The 20,501-nt window shown below is 35.6% G+C and overlaps 1 protein-coding gene across 8 annotated transcripts in view; it reads right to left on the reverse strand.

Annotated features, from left to right (window-relative positions):
* Positions 1-20,501, reverse strand: part of LRRC4C (leucine rich repeat containing 4C) — a 498,215-nt gene that overhangs the window by 15,647 nt on the left and 462,067 nt on the right. The window contains exons 1-3 of one of the 8 annotated variants that reach the window (XM_032188020.1): positions 2,305-2,321; positions 2,106-2,154; positions 1,962-2,012 (exon numbers count right to left, since the gene is read on the reverse strand). The exons of 4 other annotated variants lie outside the window; for them this stretch is intronic. The gene's annotated coding sequence lies outside the window, so the exon portion shown is untranslated. Of the gene's footprint in view, positions 1-1,961; positions 2,350-2,380; positions 2,752-20,501 lie in introns of those variants that run through there. 3 more of the 8 variants (XM_032188017.1, XM_032188019.1, XM_032188018.1) reach the window with 3 other exon arrangements.

The raw sequence follows: 20,501 nt of genomic DNA on the forward strand, positions 1-20,501 counted from the left end.
ATAATTCTATAGAAATTGGTCTATGTAATTCTATAGAATTGAATTTGGTCTAATTCTCAGATAATGGGATAAACTGGTATTGCTCTATTCAAGTCAATGAAAATCACAATGATTTTTATTCTAGCTGAGGTTTGTGAGCCTTGTTACCTTTTAAATTAGTCTGATGCATTCTTCTAAACTATCAGAAGGTTTAGACAGCCAATTGCTAAGAAAATGTAGCTTTTATAAAAACGGTAAAGATAAGACAAATGCTTTTTTTTAAAGTATGCAAATAAGGGAGATCTGTTTTCTGATTGCTGAAATGCTGAAACAATGTTAATTATGACTGGATTTAATTTTAGTTCTTAAAACAAACAAACAAAAAACTCTCTTTTTCAAAATAATCATCTCTTCTTTTTCTCTTTTTGTTCCTTACTACCATAAAATACAGGGTTGCAATGGTGACTATGAACTGAAAACAGCAGATATAGCCTGTGATGAATCAAGAGAGGTCCTTATCTCCAACCCTTATAATGTATTATATCTGGGTGTACATGGGATTTAGGAGGCTTTACATTGACAAATAGATGGTAATAGTTTACAGATATACACCGACTTTTATCTAGAAGTTCGCCTGTGAGCTTTAAATCCTACACTGACAAACAACATATATGGTATATTAGAATTACCTTATCTTCCACTTAAATCCAGCTATTTCTGGAGAGAAACATAGAGGCTTTTTTTACAGTATACCATGTTATATTAGGAAATACTGAAGACTGCTATCTTCAATTCAAACTGAAAGCAAACTTTATAAATGTGGGGTATATATCTATGCTCAAATTTGACCTGCAGCATCAGGGTAAAATTCCATACTGCTTTCGAAACTGCTTTTTGGAAAGAAGGCTTGACTCGGGATTTTTTTCATTCACTTGTATCATGTTAGAGAGTATTTGTGTTAGTACGGCACTAGAGCACTGCTGTAGGATTAGCTTGGAAGAACAATCTGCTTTTACAGAATTGTTAAAATAGCTTCTTGTAGCTCTCTGTCTTGTTTGGCAGATATAATAGATCTTTTTTCAGCATAGACAGAAAACTAGGTTTCCAGCGTAAGGAGACTATTATTCCACAACCTTTAGTCAACAGTAACACATGCATACTGATAATCTATCAGTATTTGCCAAAGGATGTGATAGGCAGTCACTCTTATCTCTGACATCTGTCTTGAGTAAGCCAGGACAAGACAGATTTCTTGGGAAAGAGTTTGCCATGAATTATCTTCTCTCATCTTAAAAGTGAAGACAAATACTGCAAAAGAGTAGGCATAATTTGGTAAGATCTATAAAAATTCAATATCTGCTGATTAGACTGCTTTCAGCAGCTGATGCTTCTTTTCTTACAACAGGTACCAACTTAATGCTCAGTGACATATATGGGGACTTAAAGTCCCCTCTGTAGGTAATCACATGTGCAAGAGAGCAAAGCTATATAAATCTTACCATCATTCTTTAATGCTGTTTAAGGGGGTAGAGCTTGCTGCTACTCCACAAAGCAGCCCAGCAATGTAACCTGCATGACTGCAGTACACTGCAGTCACCAAAACAGCCTTAATAATTTCTCCTTAATATATTAAGGTAGCATAGCAAGACACCTTCCAATTTAATTAAGGGGCTGCCAGGAACTTACAAACTTCATTCTTCCTTTTTAAAGAGTACAAAATTCTCCTTCTAAAATTTCATTTACCTGCAGTCTGGTGTCCAAGTTGTCAGCTTTTTTTTTTTTTTTTTTTTTTTCCTGAAGTGCAGTACAAATTGCTAAGTCGTTTTAAAATTATATAGCAGCAAAAAGAACATTTTTTTTTTCTTTTAATGGTTTGGGGTGCTTTTCTTCTCACCAGGATTCTTCACATTTACACTAAATACAGCTTCATTTTTCAAAATGAAATTTAACAAGCAGTACTTACGAGTGAGAAAGGCACTTACTAGACTAAATTCAATTGCTCTTCACTGCTATTCTTTATCTCCCAATTTTTACTGAAAGGCAAAGCAAGAGCATACTAGTGAGTGAGAGGAATAATTTCATTAGTGATTGCTGAACAGACAATGGAGCCACAGCAGACAGGATACCTGAAAGTTGGTATGGGGCTGCTACTGTCCTCTTCTTGAAATTCTGTTTCTCATATTATTGATTCAAGGATTTTGAACATGGATTTGCTGTACCTCCCCTGCAAACTGCAAGGAATAATGGCTGACTCCATTTACAACAAAAACACTTTTACTTAATTTCTCTATAAATATTGTGAACATAAGGTTTATAGGTGGATACAAACACCAAAGAGATCACTAGTGATAAGTATTGGCATTCACTCTTTCCTTTCTCCCAGACATTTGTATGCACTAACCAAGGCCTTCTGAAGACCTTGGGCGTTATGATGATCATTGGATGTGCCACTCTGTCCATTCCTTGGTGGCACAATCATCAATAACATCAATGATTTCAATGATCCAGATTTTGTACTTCAGCTACGGTGACCTCCCTCCATCCCCGAAAAACAAAACAAACAAAAAAAACCAACACCAACAAAAAAGCAAACAAAACAAACAACCACCACCACCACCAACAACAAATACTACCAGTTCCATCTTCTGAATCCACATTGAATTTTGGTTTCTTGGGACATTCATTTAAGAGAAAGCTTCCAGTTCAATCCAGTGCAGGAAGATCAGGTCATTCAACACAAAATTACAGTTATGGATGCTGAAATAGCACTCTATAGCATGAAGAATGCCTGTAGAAAGTCCTGACTGTGCTGTAATACTGTTTGCTGTCAAAAATAAAATTCACAGGCCAGATCCACAGCTTGTATAAATCAGTGTAGCTTCACTGGCACAGGATCTGGCTCACTGCATCCATTTAAAGTTTCTCAAACCCCTGATCCTGCGTTTTTTTCCAAGCACTGGTAAAAGACAACGGAGGGTGAACTCCCTCACACTTAATAAATAAATAATAATTTTAAAAAGCACAGTGAAAAAGGATATTCTTAATCTCTTTGTTCACTGTTAATGACATACCTGTATTGTCACATACAAGAATGAAGATTAGGTTTTAAATGTCTGGTAATTATTTATTATAGTCAAATCTATCTATGTATATATACACATACATATTCATTATGTTATTATAAATACATATATTCACAAATATATTCATTATATTCATATAAAAATTATCTAATTAATTATTTCTCAAAAATACTTGAACTCAATCAGCAGGGTCAAAAAATCCACCTGCAACTTTTTGTGTCTCTATTCTTTAGAACAACTATTGGATTTGTGTCACAAAAAATCAGCAAAATAATGTTTCTAGGAGGTGTGGATGATGGTTCTGAGGAATTCAGTGTTTGATACTCGTGGTAATAGTCTTCTCTCTGGAATGAAGACATTAAGTCATTAAGTGGTGTATTTTTTTTTTATTTTTTATTTTTTTACTCCTTTGCTGATGAATTATGACTTGCCAAAGCCATACCATAAGTAACTAACAAATTCAAGATCAACATTGAAAGGTCCCAAGTTCAAGTTCACTTTTTTTGTCTAACCAACAATGTCTTCTAGATAATATTAAATCCACCTTAAGCTTACTTACACAATCAGGAAGTAAATGCTCAGTTGTTTTGAACCACAGATATCAAATGAATCACTTTATCTCCCCTATTTCCCCAGTCAGCTCACTCAAAGGTAAGTCATGCCATTTACCAATGAAGTGATTAAGAGGATTTCAAAAGAGAAATTGGGATGATTGCTTCTACATGTTTCTATTACATTGCTGCTTGTCATTTGTCCCTTTGGGCAAATGCCATACCCCTTACCAATATCACTTTCTCTTATGCAATATGCAGAAATCTCTCCTTTCTCTTTAAAGTTACAGATTCATCTTAAACATAAGTTAACAAAGTATAATGCAGAAGATCACAGCCTTCCATTATCTTGAATGTTTGATCTTAATGAGGCCTGACTGCACTTCAGCTGAGTTAGAACAAAGTGTGTGAAACTATCAGGACTGTATTAGAAAACAGCACCCATATTCTTTGATGTTTGATTCCTTTCTTATTCATACAAAGGCAAGTATAAGCTAATAGATTTTTTCTTGTTACTCAAAGCAGCTGGTTGCAAAATCTGGAAACTGCAAAAAGGCTTTGCAAAGAGATTGCACTTCAAGATTGTTCTAAAGCTGATTGAAGGTCTGAAATTTATTTTCCAAAATGTATTTAAAAAGGCAATTTGCCACAGCTTACAGTGCAACTCAAAATGTTTGAGTAGGAAGAAAATTATTCATACTCACTTAAAAGGGCAGAATTCCAGGTTTTCTGGACATAAAAATGGCATTTGCCCAAACAAATCATTCTTTTAGGGTTTTCATTTTTGCTCTACACATGCCTACGTGTAGTATGATACCTGTTGTATCTGAGCAATGCAAATCATCATTTTTCAACTTACACATGCTATGAAAAAACATCAGCACTATATGTAGCATAGCATAAGCATTGCATGTAGAAATTGAAGAATCGTGCACATATATATATGCTTTATAACTAGAGCAACTCCATGGACAAATGAATAATATTAGATTAAATGTTTGTAACATTTTTTTCCTCATCAAATACGAAATAGACCTGCAATGAATAAAAGCTTTACTTATTCTGTTTTTTTCTTTTTTTTTTTTTTTTTGACTGAGACTTGAGACTAGCATGAGACTCTGGAATTATACAAAATTTTGTTAACTCCACAGTCCATTTCTTTTTGCAATTATCAAGAGACAGAAAGAAATTTTAGTATAAAATATACTTGTGTGATTATGTAGTAATAACAAAACTTGAAATCTAACAATACGCAGACTTCAGTGAAACCTACAAAGTCAGCAAGAAGTACACATACTTTTTTTTTAAATGTTAAAATGGCGTTATTTTTTCCCACCAATCATACACTGGCAAGCTATAGGATTGATCTGTATTTGACGTCTCAAATGCAAGTATAGTGGAGTACCTCTGACCAGATTAGTAGGGGTAAATGTTTCTGATGACAAGAGAATAGAACAATATTTAAGTTTTGCTTCAGTTCAGGAGAACTGGATGCTAAAAGCCCATCTTCTCCTCTTCACATTAGTCAAAGAACTTTACAAAGCTCCAGATTCACCATTAATTAGAGGGAGTCCTAAAAGCATAGTATAGGTAACACATTTGGATCTATGGAAAGAATTAAAGCCACTGGTGATGTAGAAGGGAATTAGAAATTGAACAGATGATACTTCACATACTGCCCTGTCTGCTAAGAACACTCCCATCCATGCTCCTAATGCCTCACTCATGGTTTTTCAATACATAATGTTACCATATGTATTGTTGGTGTTGTGATGCAGATGCAGCAACATAAATGGCTATAATAAGCAACAGGAAAATGGGACTGACTTAGCATTAGTCTGATATACGTTTTAATTCTATTACTGAGAACAAGGCATGACCCTGACCTTCAAAATACAGTATAAACTGGATGACTGGTCTGCCAAATCACCTGGTGTGGTCTCTGCTTCCTATCTGGGTGACTGGAGGATGAGCACTTGAAGGGCAAATAAAATATAACTCTAGTTTTAGTTTGCAATTGTAAAATACATCATCCCCATATAATTAAAACATTGTCATACGTTTTTTTCTGCAAGATGGGTACAGTAATGAATAAATACATTCAAGTAGAATTAAAACTTGTCTTCTGTAAGCAGTTTAGGGATTATTTTACTCTACATGTACACTCACAGTGATGCAGAGTGGTGTGCGCTGCATTTGCCATTAGCTGCAAATCTTAGGTGAAGAAAATACTTCTATAGCACAGTTAACGGAGTTATTCCTGCAATACATGTAGCAGAACTTTTGTGCTGTGATACTGAAGATTATAAATTTATACCCTGCTGCTGAAAGATGCTTGGGGGGGAGGGAGGGGTCATTATGCAGTCTGAGCTGAAGCTGATTTGATCTTGAAACTCAGCAGAGTATCTTCCTGACTCAAGATCATAGTTATATAGTCTCTCTCTATAAGGGGTTGGATTTAAAAAAAAAAAAAAAGCTCATCTCAGTTAATTATTCCAGCCATAGCTCATTAGAGCCACTGACTCATGTGGTGTTAAAAAAAAAAAAAAAAAAAAAAAACTGTAAAGGTTGCACCCCAGCAAACTAAACATGAAAAATGCTCTTTTGTAATTTTGAATGAAATAGAAACATTGATTTATGGTTAATTATCTCTTTGGCCATCTGATATATCTATAACGTAAGGCGTAGACAACGAAAAAGTGTACAGGGCTTGCCTGAGATAAATAATTTAAAATTAAACTTAATTAGAAGACATGCTTTCTTTTAAAGTTGCCTTCTTAATATTCTTTTTATTCATTTTTTTTTCATCTCCTTATCCATTCCAAAAACTCTGCCAATAGAATTTACTGAACAATAGCCTGTTATGCAATACAATGAAATGTACACAGTGGTTTTGATGTTAATAAACTATTCATAGGCCTAGAAATAGTTTTTGCAGAGCCTAGGGATAAAAATCTAAAGAATTTAATTTCTATAGACCTTACAAGTGACTTTTATATGTCCTACAAGATAACCCCAAACCACTATCTAAAAGAAATCATTTTTAATTAGGTTCTAAGGAGAGAATGATGGCCCCAGTAAAATCGTTAGAAAAACACTTTCCTTCCACAAGAGGTTCATTATACTCTATAAGTTTTTAGAAGAGAAAGAAATGCAGTCCTGTTCAATTTTTACAAGATCTCTATTCTTCTCACCTCTGTTGAAAGCTACATCCAGACTCCCCCTCACTCATACATAGTTTCTCATACATCAGTTATGGATAAGCATAGGTACTGGTACTTGGTGATGGAAAGGACTGAGGTGAAAATACTTCACTGTAATCATATCTTTAATTCCTAAAGTAGAAGTAAGGTATCTACCTAGTTTTGTGGATCTAAACCAGAGTCACTCTCCATGACTTGCTATTGCAATTATTGTATTATTAAATTATTGCTATTGCAAATTATTGTAATTTTCAAGGAATTTTTAAAGTCACCTTATCCTGCATTCAGTTGAATAATATATAGATCACCTGTTTCTAAGTTAAAGAGAGAAGCATGTTGTGATTTCCTCTATCTCTAATTCAATCTCTTCACTTATTAAGTTGTTACTAGTGCTGCAGAAATAGGAAAAATGGTGGAGCTGAGGAAGTGCAGTATTATACTGTGCAATGGATGTTTACACGGAGGGTCTGAAATCATTACCAGTCCTTTGAGAGGGTCTGGAGAGACTAGGATTCAACAACTTGAATATTGTGCCATGCAAATAAAGCAGAATTGCTTCTAGGAAGAGGTAATGAAAAGGGAAGATGAGTGTCTTTGTTACCATTTTCTATTTCATAGAATAATCATGCCTTAAAGCTCCTAAGACCAGTTCCTCAGATACTTGTTTGCAGAGTGGGGTTCCAGACAAATAATGACATTTACAGAGGCTATTTCATCCTGCCAAGGACTTTAGGTCAACTGACTATTTTGTTAATTGAGAGATGAGTACAGATATTTACAAACATTCAAGGCACACATATATCACAGACACACATGCTTAAAAAAGAGGAAGGGTCTGAAATTAAGATCTAAAAAGAAGAAATTAACTCACTTGCCTACTGACTCACCCTAGCCTAGCCTTGTTTGAGGGTAGTCATGTGATCCATTGATTTGAAATCTAATTATGCCCTACTGCTAAGCACAAATGCAGGGAACTGCATGTACCCAAGGAGACATTTCAAAGAGCTTTCCTCCATGGAATGTCTGCAATACCTATTTTTAAATCAAGGACCCAAGATTTTGCCTCCACTGAAATGAAGCTAATCTCTGCACAGTGAACCAAAAGAGCATTCTCCTAATTAGCTTTGTCTGTATTAAGCCAGACACAAACATGAGAGGTTTCCACTGCAGTCCCCAGAATCAATCAAAACCTCCTTCAAATACTTCTTGTGCATTTGATAAATACATGGTCCTATATGACTGAAAAAAATCCACTTTAAAAAAAAAATTGCTAGCTCTACATTTTAGTTATGGTGGCTGATGAAATTTTTGAATCCCAGTTCATCCTTTTGGATAAAATAGCGTTTGAAAACAACTCTGCCAACAAAGGAATAGATCTGCATAGCCTGACTTTTCTAAGAACAAAGGAGCTGGAAAATCTTTCTTCGCTGAAGAGCTGTTTCTTTATAAAATGCAGTTCTTGTGACATCATGGATATCCTTATGTCTACAAAATGCTATCAGTTCTGGATTCTGTGTTTCCTTTGAAAAGATATCCAGCAGCCTAACAACAATGAATAGCTTACTGGGAATGAGATTCAGCATGCACTAAGAAGACCTCCTGAAACACTGCATGACCAAAAATTTCATCTAAAAATATATCACCCATAGTTTGGGTACTTTTTAAACCTTGATAATGAAATTAAATTAAACATGGAGAAAATTTTAATCTCATTATCACCAGCATATAGAATTCAAGCAAAATTATCACAGCCAATAAAAATCATCAAACATCCCTGTTTTTAAAATTACATGATCACTAGAACATGGAAATCACTATCAGTTTCTAAGAACAGCTGTAGGATGGACCGTGCTCTTATAACCCATTAAAGCTATCTTAATTTGTACATCCTTATCAGCTTTCCACTGTCTCAACAAATTGGTGCTTCACGGGAGCTTTATCTGAACACACAGTGTTCCATACCAGTGGCCCTGCAATCAGCAATAAAACATAACGAAACAACGTTAACAGCACAGTGTGCTAGTTTGAATAGCATGTAATTCAATAAGTTTTGGTAGCTTGGCTAGGGTAATTCCAACCTGTCTGTAGATTCAGATAAAAAGATAGAAAAGATATTTTCAGCAAGTCTGAATTGCACATGTATTCTCTCTCACTGTGTCTTTTCCCAGACCTGAATTGTTCCCAAGTCCAACTACAGACAGAAGGGACCAATGGCTCTGCAATCTATAAAAGAATTAACTATGCTTTTGTTTTATGGGCCAGAAAAGAAGCTAAAATAAATCCTTTTCTTATGCAACACCTAATTCTCCAGTTACATTGTTAGGTTCTTTCAGCTTCATTTAAAACATCAAGTATCAGTTGTTGCTTAAAGCAAAATGCTGGACGTCTTTTTTTTTTTTTTTTTTTTTTTTTTTTTTTTTTTTTTTTCCGTGACCTGATCCAATAGGGTAAAACCTGTGTGAAGCAGACTGCTAGATTTCTCTGTCTGATTGCAGCTGCTACCTTAGCATCTGCACCCTGTGCAATGGTGTGTCTGCCGGGGGGGATTTATGGTATGCACTGCAGGCAAAGGGGGGTGGGAATCTGGGGGCACAGCAGCCGGGGTGTGGAAAGGCTGTGCAGTGCTGGCAAGTCACCTCCAGGCTGAAATGCAGAAAAAATGGGAGAGCGAGGGAGCTGCTGACAGCCCACACATTGGATGATCGGTTTCTTTCTGAAATGAGGAAAGTAAAACAACACTTAGCAGTGATGAAAAGAAGTAAAAGAGCAGCCCTGAACTATCACTTCTCTCAGTGTTGCAGGGACTGGCTTCGTGCCCAAGGCAAAATTACGTCTAAACTCTCACACGCAGCTGAGCGAAAAATGCTGGAGTGTGCAGGGACTATCTGAGTTGAAATTCCCATTTCCATGTGATCCTAAAAACAGCTGAAGATCCCAACCTCAGGATTTGGCCTAAATGCTATAAATATATATATTTTTTTCACCCTTGCATAGCCTAATGTAGTGGTTTAAAGCAATGCAGAAGTGTCTCTGTAGGAAACTTAAAACCCTTACCCAAGCTGCAGCTCAGAAATGGTTCCCCAGAGCTGTGCTCTCACATCTGTGCTGCACTGACACCACAGAACCTCTATGAGCACTGATGCCCTTCCCAAAAAAGCAGCTGGTCTGTGATATTCACCACTGTGAGGTACCACCAAGACTAGGAGCTTACCTAGATTTAAATGTGGGGATGAGGGAATGCTTTTCAATACTGTGAACATCCAAAGTGGCTTAAAACTACAACTTCAGTGGTATGAATTAAAAAGCTACAAACCCCTGAGTTTCCAAGCAGGCCTTGGTATATAATTAGATGAATTTAAAAGAAAACTCCCCTATGCACAGGTTATTTTATAATTGCCATCTGTGCGGAATTTTTATACTTTACACTGAAGCAATCTGTACTTCCCACTCCCAGAGACGGGAAACTGGATGAGAATAAGACTGCGTTGAGCTAGTAAGACAGTTCCGCAGCTATGTCCCTATAGAGGGGACATGGGAGAGATGCTACAGATAGTTACACAACAGACAGATATTTCTTTTTTTTTAAGATGATGAATGCACTAGTTCATTACAATCTGAAAGGTGAAGCTCTTCAGACAGTTTAAATTGAAATCTAACTATAATCTTCTTGGTTTCATGTCTATATCTGCATTTTTTTCACTCCAATAGATAACATTGCCAGCCTTCTAAAGGAATGTTGTTAGCTGTTCTTTACCCTGAGAGAGGGTCACTGTCTGTGAGATCAGCTTGTCTGAGAATAATCAACATACTGTACTCAACTCTTGTCACAGAAGAGAGCTGCTTTTGTTTCCTCCCCAGTTCAAGTTTAATTTTCTCTTCTTAATCTGAGTTTTAAAGGGTCTTACCAAAGTGTCAACTCTGTGTTGCTTGATGATGGAATTTCATTAGTCTAAGGTGACATTTCAGGTTTTGTTTTAATCATTTCTACTGTTATTGCTTCCTGCAGGGAAGAATTCTTTTAAATCGACAACACATTGCTGTGCACAGTAGAGACCTCCCTTGGCAGGATATAAGAAAAAAAATCTTACTTCAATGATAGCTATTCATACCCCAAAAGCAGGCAGAAAATAACAAGGAATAAAGCAGTCAGAGAATCTCTGAATATGGTCATCTTTTGCAAAAAGAGTAATAGAGGATAAGGCATGGTCTATAGTTGTTGAGGAAAACTGTTTGGCATACAAAAGCAATTCCAACTCCTATTACCATAATCCAAAAGTAAATCTGTGGCATTTCTTTCTGCATCAAACTTACAAATAAGTATGTATATGCATATAGATAAAGCCTGTATGAATATACCACAACCTGATTTGCAATATCCCTTATATATAACTAGAAATATCCAGCAAAATGTGATAAAGGAGAATTTGAGAAATCTATAAAAAAATTCTCTAGACCACAACAGTCAAAGTCCAGCTTTATATTTTCTGTTGCCTAACATTCCTATAAGTTTACACTTACCCTTGCCAGATGATTCCATTAGAATTAATGCCAGCACCCAAATGCTATTACATCAATTATTCTAGAGAAAGTTAACACTTAAATTGCAAGACCAGAATGCTCAATATTTCTACTATTGCCTGTGCATATAAACAGGATTTAAGCATTCAAAAATTAGTAAGATACAGAATTTTTTGACAAAGTTGTATCTGCTAATTCCTTTCCTTTTGAGCTCAAAGGCAAGCTATTTTATCACTTGGTTTTATAAATCATCTGGAACTCAAGATCTCAGTTTAAAAATAGAGCTTTCTCCTATATACAAAGAGAAGTGCATTTTTGCTTATTAGGAACATCATGAGGAGTGATGTCAATCTTAATAATAAGATTATGAAAGCCACTGGACACATTTAAATTTTGTATTATTTAGATATTTATATTTTCCATTAAAGAAAGGAATATTACAAGAATGTGCTGTCAACAGAAAATTTAATTTAAACCCAAGAGATTATTTGCCTGTTTTTCACCTTTTCTTCTTTGCATTTTATGACTTTCCTGCAATTTTATTACACATATAACAGCATTGTGCTGGTGCGTGAACAGAAACTGATTGGTGTTTGTTCATTGCCCAAGCTGAAGAAAGTGCAGAGTGCATAGAGCACATGCATTAGCTATAAAAATTCTGTCAGCTTTAATAATTTACGTTATTATTAGTAACACTGTGTGAGCAGGCATGTTTCCCAGGATTCACTAAAAACAAGGCAGAGTCCAAAAATCATGCCTTTCCTATGGTTGGGCTTTATTATTCCATGGAAAATAACAAAACAGCTTAACAGTTAAAAATATATATGTTTCTCTATAGACCTCCTCAAACTTAGCTGCTGGTAGTTTTCCTCCCTTAGGATGTATTAATCTTTTCTCTTCAACAGAGCCAATCCTACTTCCTTTATATTTAGGTCATGATAATGAGTTACCTGCCTCGGTGAGTCATTGTGCTGCTATTGACAATTCTTATGATTTTATAATGAGATATTATTTTTAAGTGTCAAATTATATTACCTTCCTACAGTCAGTCATAATGCTTTCTGTACTTTGAAACGACTACCAGCCACATTTCTATACTGGCATTTGCTGCAGATGCAGCTACAGTCCATTTGAATACTACTGCTTTTTGCTGTTTTGAATAACAATAATTAAAAAATAAATAAAAATGCCAGGCTGCCCTGAGAGTTAATGGCCACCTCCTCCATTTGATTTTATGCTTAGTGGGCTGAATAATAAGACTGGTCAGGAATCTTACAAGACATTATTTTTTCAGAAAATCCTTGGCAAAAAGACAGATTTGTCAAGGCTTCCAGTGGAGTGGGCAGCCCAGAAAGCTTGTCAGCCCTGTTTAGAGGCTGTATCTGAGAGCATCCTTCTGCCTGGTGCACAGTGAGGGGCCTGGTGGCCCTGGAACACACAACTTTGAAGCTCTGTAAGCTTGGCTTACACTGATTTTCCAAGGGTTTCTTGTTGCCTATCTTTGCATCAAGGCTTGTGTATGAAGGAATGCCAGTTTCCTCAGCAGCCCAAGAATCTTGTAATTTTTTTAGCCTCACATGCTTGAAACTATCTCAGAATTTCTAGCTTATGTGAAATTTGTAAATCTTATTCTGCTATTAATATTTTGTACTCTTATTTTTTACTTTTGTAGTAAAGAGTTTCAGTAAACTACATAAAGGGATGGGGAAATTTAAACAGAATGGGACAGTCTGCAGGAAGTTGAAAATAATACAGAAAAATAAATTTTGTAAAAGGGGGAAAAGCTGTGGAGAGAGGTTTTGTGAAGTTATAGTAGATAACTATAAAAACAATTTTAGAGCAGTCAAAAAAACACCAGTATTAGGGATTATAAGAGAAAGAACAGAAAACAAAAACATTGACATTCTCTTAAGTTCCTGACATTCCTTCTTGAATACTGTGACACATTTTAAAAGGATATAAAAGAACAAAAGAAAGTTTACAGCACAGTATCTGAAATGATGAAAGACATGGAACAGATTCGCATGGATGCTGGACAATTATTTGGGAGAGCAACCCAGTAAGAATTATTAAATATAAGTCCACTTTGGGGTCATAAATTCCTCTAAACTGAAAACAGTCAGAGACTGGACAAGTACTTAGCTAGAGTAAGAAGCCTATGCTGTTGACCTGCTCTTTGGTGTGGGGGTCTTTGATGTGTTCATAAAACTACTGTTGAAAAGAGAATACCAGCACAGACAGTCCTGTGGTGACACTGTTGCAGCATCAGCTCTGAGGTTAACAGAGGCATTCATTGTGATAAAACCAAGTACCTGGGTAAACTTGCATCAAATACTGAAGAAACAAAGTGGCAGAATGAAAAGCTATCAAGAGTACCACAGAAATAAAATCCCAGAGAAGTCCCAAGTTAAAAATACTGAAGAGTGAACCGATAAATCATTATGCTTTTTGTTCTTTTCCTATTTCCTACATATCCACTGTGTGTTACTACAGGAGAAGGATATTGAACTAGATGGATCTATGGCCTGACATGGAAAGGTCATGTTCATATGAACACTCCTATGTTCATGCTCTTAAGAAAGGATGGCATAAGTAAGAGACCAGAAATATTAGCAATTTCATACATTTTAGGGAACATGTTGACTAGATCTTCAGAGCAACTAATCTTCTGAGCAAAATACCTCCTAGAGAAGTTAAAAAGGAGTCAGCACGGTGATACGAGAAGAAAATGGAATGAGCTAATATATGTGACATAGTTAGACACAAGGAGGTTTACTTTTTGATTTTGAATTTCTGCATGAATTTTGGACTTAAATCTGAAAACAAGTGTGCGACTAAAGCACAAAATAAAATGGAGAGCACATCTCACGAAGTGTGAATAATGTTCAAGACAGAACACTTAAAATGGATGGTGGTGGAAGCAAGAGAACATAATTAACCCTTTCCAAATTGGATTGGTATCTGCATACTGAGTGGGATGTTTTAATGTTTCTAGTTACATAAGGTACTTCCTTTATTACTATATATATGTATGTATATATAGATATACTCACACCCACACCTCAAAGTATCTTTTATTTCAAACAGTGCAGAGAGATTAGTTGAGTCAGTGGAGATGTTTTCCAATAACAGAGAAAAATAATAGACAATTCTACTGGTGGTATAAGAGCCTGAAAGAAAAACTGAATCTTCTCTGGTGGAATGCTACCAGACAATACACCATTCACAAATGTAATACAAAGTATCTAAGTAATGATAGGATTCCACCCTATCCACCACCAGTACAGATGGAAACAATTTATTTTCCTGTTGCTCAACAGCTCTAATCCTATCAAAACTACACAGTAAAATAAGAAAACAAAAAGTTTTTTTGTTTGTTTGTTTGTTTGTTTTTTTCACAAAACATGTTTCAAAGTTAACCTTCATGACTAGAGAACACAACAGAAATATTTGACCGAAAGCACTATACGTATGTATATTTGGACACACTCACACAGCTGTGCATGGTGTAGACACAAATAAAACCTTTTTTCTTTTTTTTCACCCTTTCTGGAGTAAGTTTCTGCCTCTTAAATCACTTTGAACAGCTGAAAAAAATGTTTCCTTTGATTCTTGTTTATGTATTTATTTGGTCAAAGTTAGATGCCCACAGGGAAATTATTGAGTCCTTGATTTTTTAACTGTACCTATTAAATTTTAAGAGACTTGTTAATTGCCCCTGCAAGTTCCTTTTCATTACATACTATTTCTTTGCTTATACCCCCAAAATTCAATATAGAGGAATATCCTCTAAATTGCTGGAATTTTTATTATTATAATTAAATCATCTAGGAGTCCAGCGCAGACATAGAGAAGTGGAACATGACCTACAGATAGGCAGACCAATCAGCTCCCAAAGATTGCTTACATTTTCTTTTTCCTAAAACGTATGTTTATTGCACAGCGTAATGTGTCATTCTTTTAATCTCAAAAGCCAAGAAGAACCTCAACCCATCCTTATTACCAGTTACAATAATCTGACTGGGTTGATTCTAAACTCCCATTTGAAATAGGATATAGTCAGGCATATCTCAGAGCAGTAGTGAGTTTATTGTGAATCCACTAATTTAGGGCAATTTTAAAGTTTGGGGCCGTTCTCTATATTACATGTGAATCAAAACCAAAATTGCTCATTAATTCAGCTTTCCTTCTAAATAAAACTGATTCAATATCCTCAAGTAATGTCAAAGAGAAATAGACTGCTGGCTATGTATATTTTCAGAACATGAAAATTGTTTCTTTTTTACTTATGGAAGTAAAATTCTCAAAATAATTACAGTTGGATTATCAACTGCATTCCTTTTTTTTTTTTTTTTTTTTTTTTTTTTTTTTTTTTTTCCCCTGCAATCAAAAGACTTCAACTAAAAGCATACTTTCTACTCAAATTTCTCCATCCTGCTTTACATGACATCTACCACATGTCCTGTGTAGTTACATTTCACTTTGCAGTTTGAAAGCATTTCCACAGGTGTACGAAGAAGCTGTGAATTCTTAACATGCTTTCAATAACAATAAAGAGCAACATTTGATGATAATCTGCAAGCAAATTCTGGAGCTTGATGGTTTCATGTTTAGGTAATATAAACTTGGATGTTTAAAAAATATACTTTATATATAGAAATAAATAGATCTAGCAGTGCAGACAACCAGAACACAAAAGAGTATTCCTCAAAGAAACTTGATAGTATCAAGAAGCTCATGAGATGCAATGGTTTGCAGAGCAAGGGAACCCTACTTACATTCCTAGGGGTCTGTCACTGAACTGTAAACCATGAAAGATGCTTGCATTAGAAATAAAATGGATACAAATATTAATTTCTGATTGTCTGAAGGGGAACTTCCACTTACTTCCATCCAAAGTTTTGTTTGTTTGTTTGTTTTTCCTAGTAAAAAAGGTTGCTTGTTCCCTTTTGTTTTTCACCTACTGCTATTCATTAGAGACTTAGAAGTATTTTACAAAAGCACCACATAGGCACCACACAACAGTCACTCAGCATTAGCCTTATTCTGATGCCAGAGAAATCGATGAAGGATGAAGTGGGAGCAAAGATGATTCAATATTAACTCTCACCTATTCAACATAAACCTAGATATAAACAAATGATAATTCAAATGAAACTCTTCTGTTAACATCCAATGAACAATTTGTCTTCTATGTTTAAGATAGATATGTTCAAAATATTTTTAGTTTTATGCTGCATGGCCACACAGGCATTTTTATGCACTAACAGCTTAATTACATTAGTTTCTCTCCTTTTATTTCTAGAAGAGCTGTCACTAAGATTAAAATTGTTGTTCAAGGCACATCTAAGCAAGAAGGTGACTTTAGGGTTCATTATCTAATTGATCAAACAACCTGCTAATTAAATGTATCTGGGCCTAATCAAAGTACAGACAATGCAGAAGCATAGTGAAACTGTCAGCTAGGTGCATAAGACTCAAGCCATCAAGGCGACTGCAGCTCAGTATTTTACTTAATTACATTAAAGCTAAGATTTTCAAAGGAGCCTAGCAGAGGGAAGTCTCGGTCTACCTTACATTGCCCTGCATATGTAACGCCATGGTTTTGGGGTGCCTGTATCTTAGCAATAAGATCTGTTTCACATGACTGCCCTTGCCAAGCTTGGTCACCTCCTACAGTTTTGACGCAGAAATATGAGTCTAGTGCAAAATCTGGGTTAAATTATCTAAGTGAATGGTCTTTTTCATGGTGCCAAATTCAGACATATAGATCTATGTCATATGTCTAGTGTTCAATAAGAAACAGAACAAACAACAAAAAAAATTTTTTTCCATTGCTTAAAAGCAGTGAGCTGCTATAATATATATACAAAACTGCTTTATGCCATTTCTCTCTTAACTCTGTACAAACAGTAGCATTTTGTTTTTCATTAAGGCCTATCCCCATTCTGAAAATACAAATAAGCAGCTGATGATGTCTCATTCCTGGAAGTGTTCAAGGCCAGGTCGGATGGTGCATTGAGCAATATGGTCTGGTGGAAGGTGTCCCTGCTCAAGGCAGGAGGGTTGGAACTACATGATCTTTAAGATCCCTTCCAACCTAAACAATTCTGTGATTTCTTACGACTACTATGACTTAAAGCATTTGATAATGTCTATAACTCATACAACAAAGACAGTGAGATCATTTGAGAACAGATTTAACAGTCTGGTTGGTAACACAGGTTAGAGCCAGAAGTAATATATACTTATATCTATCTGAACAATAACGGTTTGGTCTCAGTGATTCAAGAGTAATCTATTCAATCAGGTGGTAAGATCCCCTGCACTCAAGCAGTTCTTATGCAAAGGTGAACCACATTATTTTTCATTACTATTTACTTACATACATTTTCATTACATTCATGTACATATTGCAATAGCATCTGGAGGTCCGAATCATGCCTGTAACACTGAAAGATACCTCAAAATTCACCTTAAAAGTGAGAACAGATGCAAGATGATTTGTTTAATGCCATGCAATGAATCAGAAGCATAACTATGACCGAAAAACACTGGCATCATTCTTCTACTCTAACTCATAGGCAAAACTCCAGTTGTTTAATGATGTATATAAAAACTCTAAGGAATGGCTCTGCCTGGTGTCACTCCTGGTTAGAGACCAACTGTACATTGCCACACTGTAGCCTGCCCTGGAGCTTAACATGGTTATCGCCTAATGTTACAGAGTGGTATCTCCAGAATGGAAGAAATTAGTTGCTAATGCTGTTCACACAGAGCTTGCCACATATCTACTAATTGGTTGAGTGTTTTTGAACTTCTGATTACTAAGAAAGATATGTAGCAATAACCACCAACTGACAGCATTATCTTCTTTGAGGTGATTTGCAGCCACTTGTCTGGGTACAGTAGAGATCTCTGGTAATAATATATATGAAAAGTAGGATGAATCTCACATAATGCACACTGTGCCTCTTAAATATTAAATTGAAATAGATAATGTAGTTTTATAAATTTGAACAAAGTAAAATTAGTAGGTTCCAAAGAATCTAATGAAATTCACTTCAATTTGAATAGAAGGTGAGAATAGGAGGGAAGATAGAGTAAAAGCCTGTTTTTACACAGACTTTGCAGCCAAGCCAGATCTCAGCGACTCTGACTTTAATTATGTTCTTAAGCATTGTAACTCTTCCATATGGGAAGCATCACCTGGTTTTAAACCAACTTTCTTCTGATATAAGTTTAGCATATTTACTAACAGCTCCTCAAAGATGATCAACATACTCTGATTTGAATTTCAGCCATTATGGGATCATCTAGCTACTAGATCTGAGACTCTTACTAAACTCAGTGGCATTTCATATGCCTCAGAGACTGTTATAGCAACAGAAATTACAATATAAGTCTTTTAAATGAAACTATTTAAGCACTGAGCAAAAATGCCCATGGAAAGTTCATGCGTACATCAGGAAGAAAGCATGCATGTATAAAAATATACGTGTGTATATGTATATGAACTGAAATACCAAGTTCCGGTTATGTTACAGAAGAAATTTCATATATGACATGCAGCATTCAGAGGCAACAGACCATTAATCTGCAGTGCTACTCAATTCCCAGCAGCCCTTTCTGTTCTTCAGTTTTACTTTTAAATTATTTTTTACAAGGAAATGAATGGAATACCTAAAGTTTAAAAATAAAAATAAAACATGTCTCAACATGCTTGCGTAAAGAGCCTTTAAAAAATTCTTCCAGCCTTTCTTTAAGCTGGAAGCCCATCAAAAAGAAGCATTAGTTCAGAAACAGAAGTTGCCTGTTCCAAAAGTTTAGCACAGCTAGCAATTTCAGAGTCTACAACCTGGATGGAGTCAAGGACACAGATTTGGACACAGATTTGGGAAGAAACTTCATCTGAAAAATCTATAAACATCTATGGTATTAAAACCTTAAGAAATTGAGGGGCATTATTCAGATTCAGTCAAAAGACCTTGTGAGATTTTTTTTTTTTTAATTGCTTTACAGAACAACTAGGGCAGAGTCAAGGAAAATTGAATGATTGGTAAAACAGGCCGCAACAACAATAGGTCAAGAAATATTTTTCATCCCTTAGAGTCTGAATCAGATTTAGGCGGACGCCAGCTTTGCTCATACCAGGATCCCCTTCTGCAATGCTGAAAATCACAGGAGCTCACTAGAAAATGGTCTGAGATGACAATATTTTTTGTTCTTGCTTCAGTGACAAAGGATTCCCAGTTCGGGGTTTACATTTGCCTAGAGCATTTAAGAATTGCATTTTGTATCTTGCCCTCCAAAGGCTTTGCAAGAGAAAGCTATTTAAATCTTTTCATCCTCTGTAAAAGTATTTATTATCTCATGTATTATTTCATGTATCTCAAGTACATTTTTAAAAAGAGTTATTACAGACAAAAGGGTGGGAACTAGCAATGATGAAGGTGGAGCAGTTTTACTGAAGCTTTACTATTATGGTTTAACAAAAAAAAAAAAGTTAATGTTCTCAAAAAAATAAAAAGGATTTTTGATTTCACTTCAGCTAGCCTTTCAAAAGCATTCAAGAAATTAAGTAGGCAGGAACAGATGACTTGTCTCTTGCTCCTACTCTGTGCCTTTGCCAGAACATCACCTTCCTTCCTATCATGAATATAGAATCATAGAATCATAGAATCATAGAATTATAAAGGTTGGAAAAGACCTCCAAGATCATCTGGTCCCACCACTGCCCTACTGCCAACACCACTCACTACAGCATGTCCCTAAGCACCAGGTCCAGCCTTTAATATCCTGCCCCAAATTCCTGCTTTATTAGAACTTAACAGCAATTAAGTGAGTGCAGGTATTTAGTGCATCAACATCTAATGCAAATATCTAACAGCCTATCCCTCTTTGTACATACACAGAAAGAGTACGAAATGAGCAATGTAATATCCTCTATACTCTTCTACTGAAATGTTGGCAGTGCAGCAAAACATTCACAGTCATATTTTAAAACATATTTGTGCCATTAAGAAGGAAGAAAAGCAATAGGAGCTCCTGTAGGGTGAAAACAACACATCTTGAATTGAAAATCAGGGGTTTGGATGTTCTTTTGAACATGGTCATTGGCTCTCCTATTTCTGCCCAAAGGGGAACCAAAGCAGGGAAAGGTGGGA

This window comes from Aythya fuligula, chromosome 5 (assembly GCF_009819795.1).
Source record: "Aythya fuligula isolate bAytFul2 chromosome 5, bAytFul2.pri, whole genome shotgun sequence".
NCBI lineage: Eukaryota > Metazoa > Chordata > Aves > Anseriformes > Anatidae > Aythya > Aythya fuligula.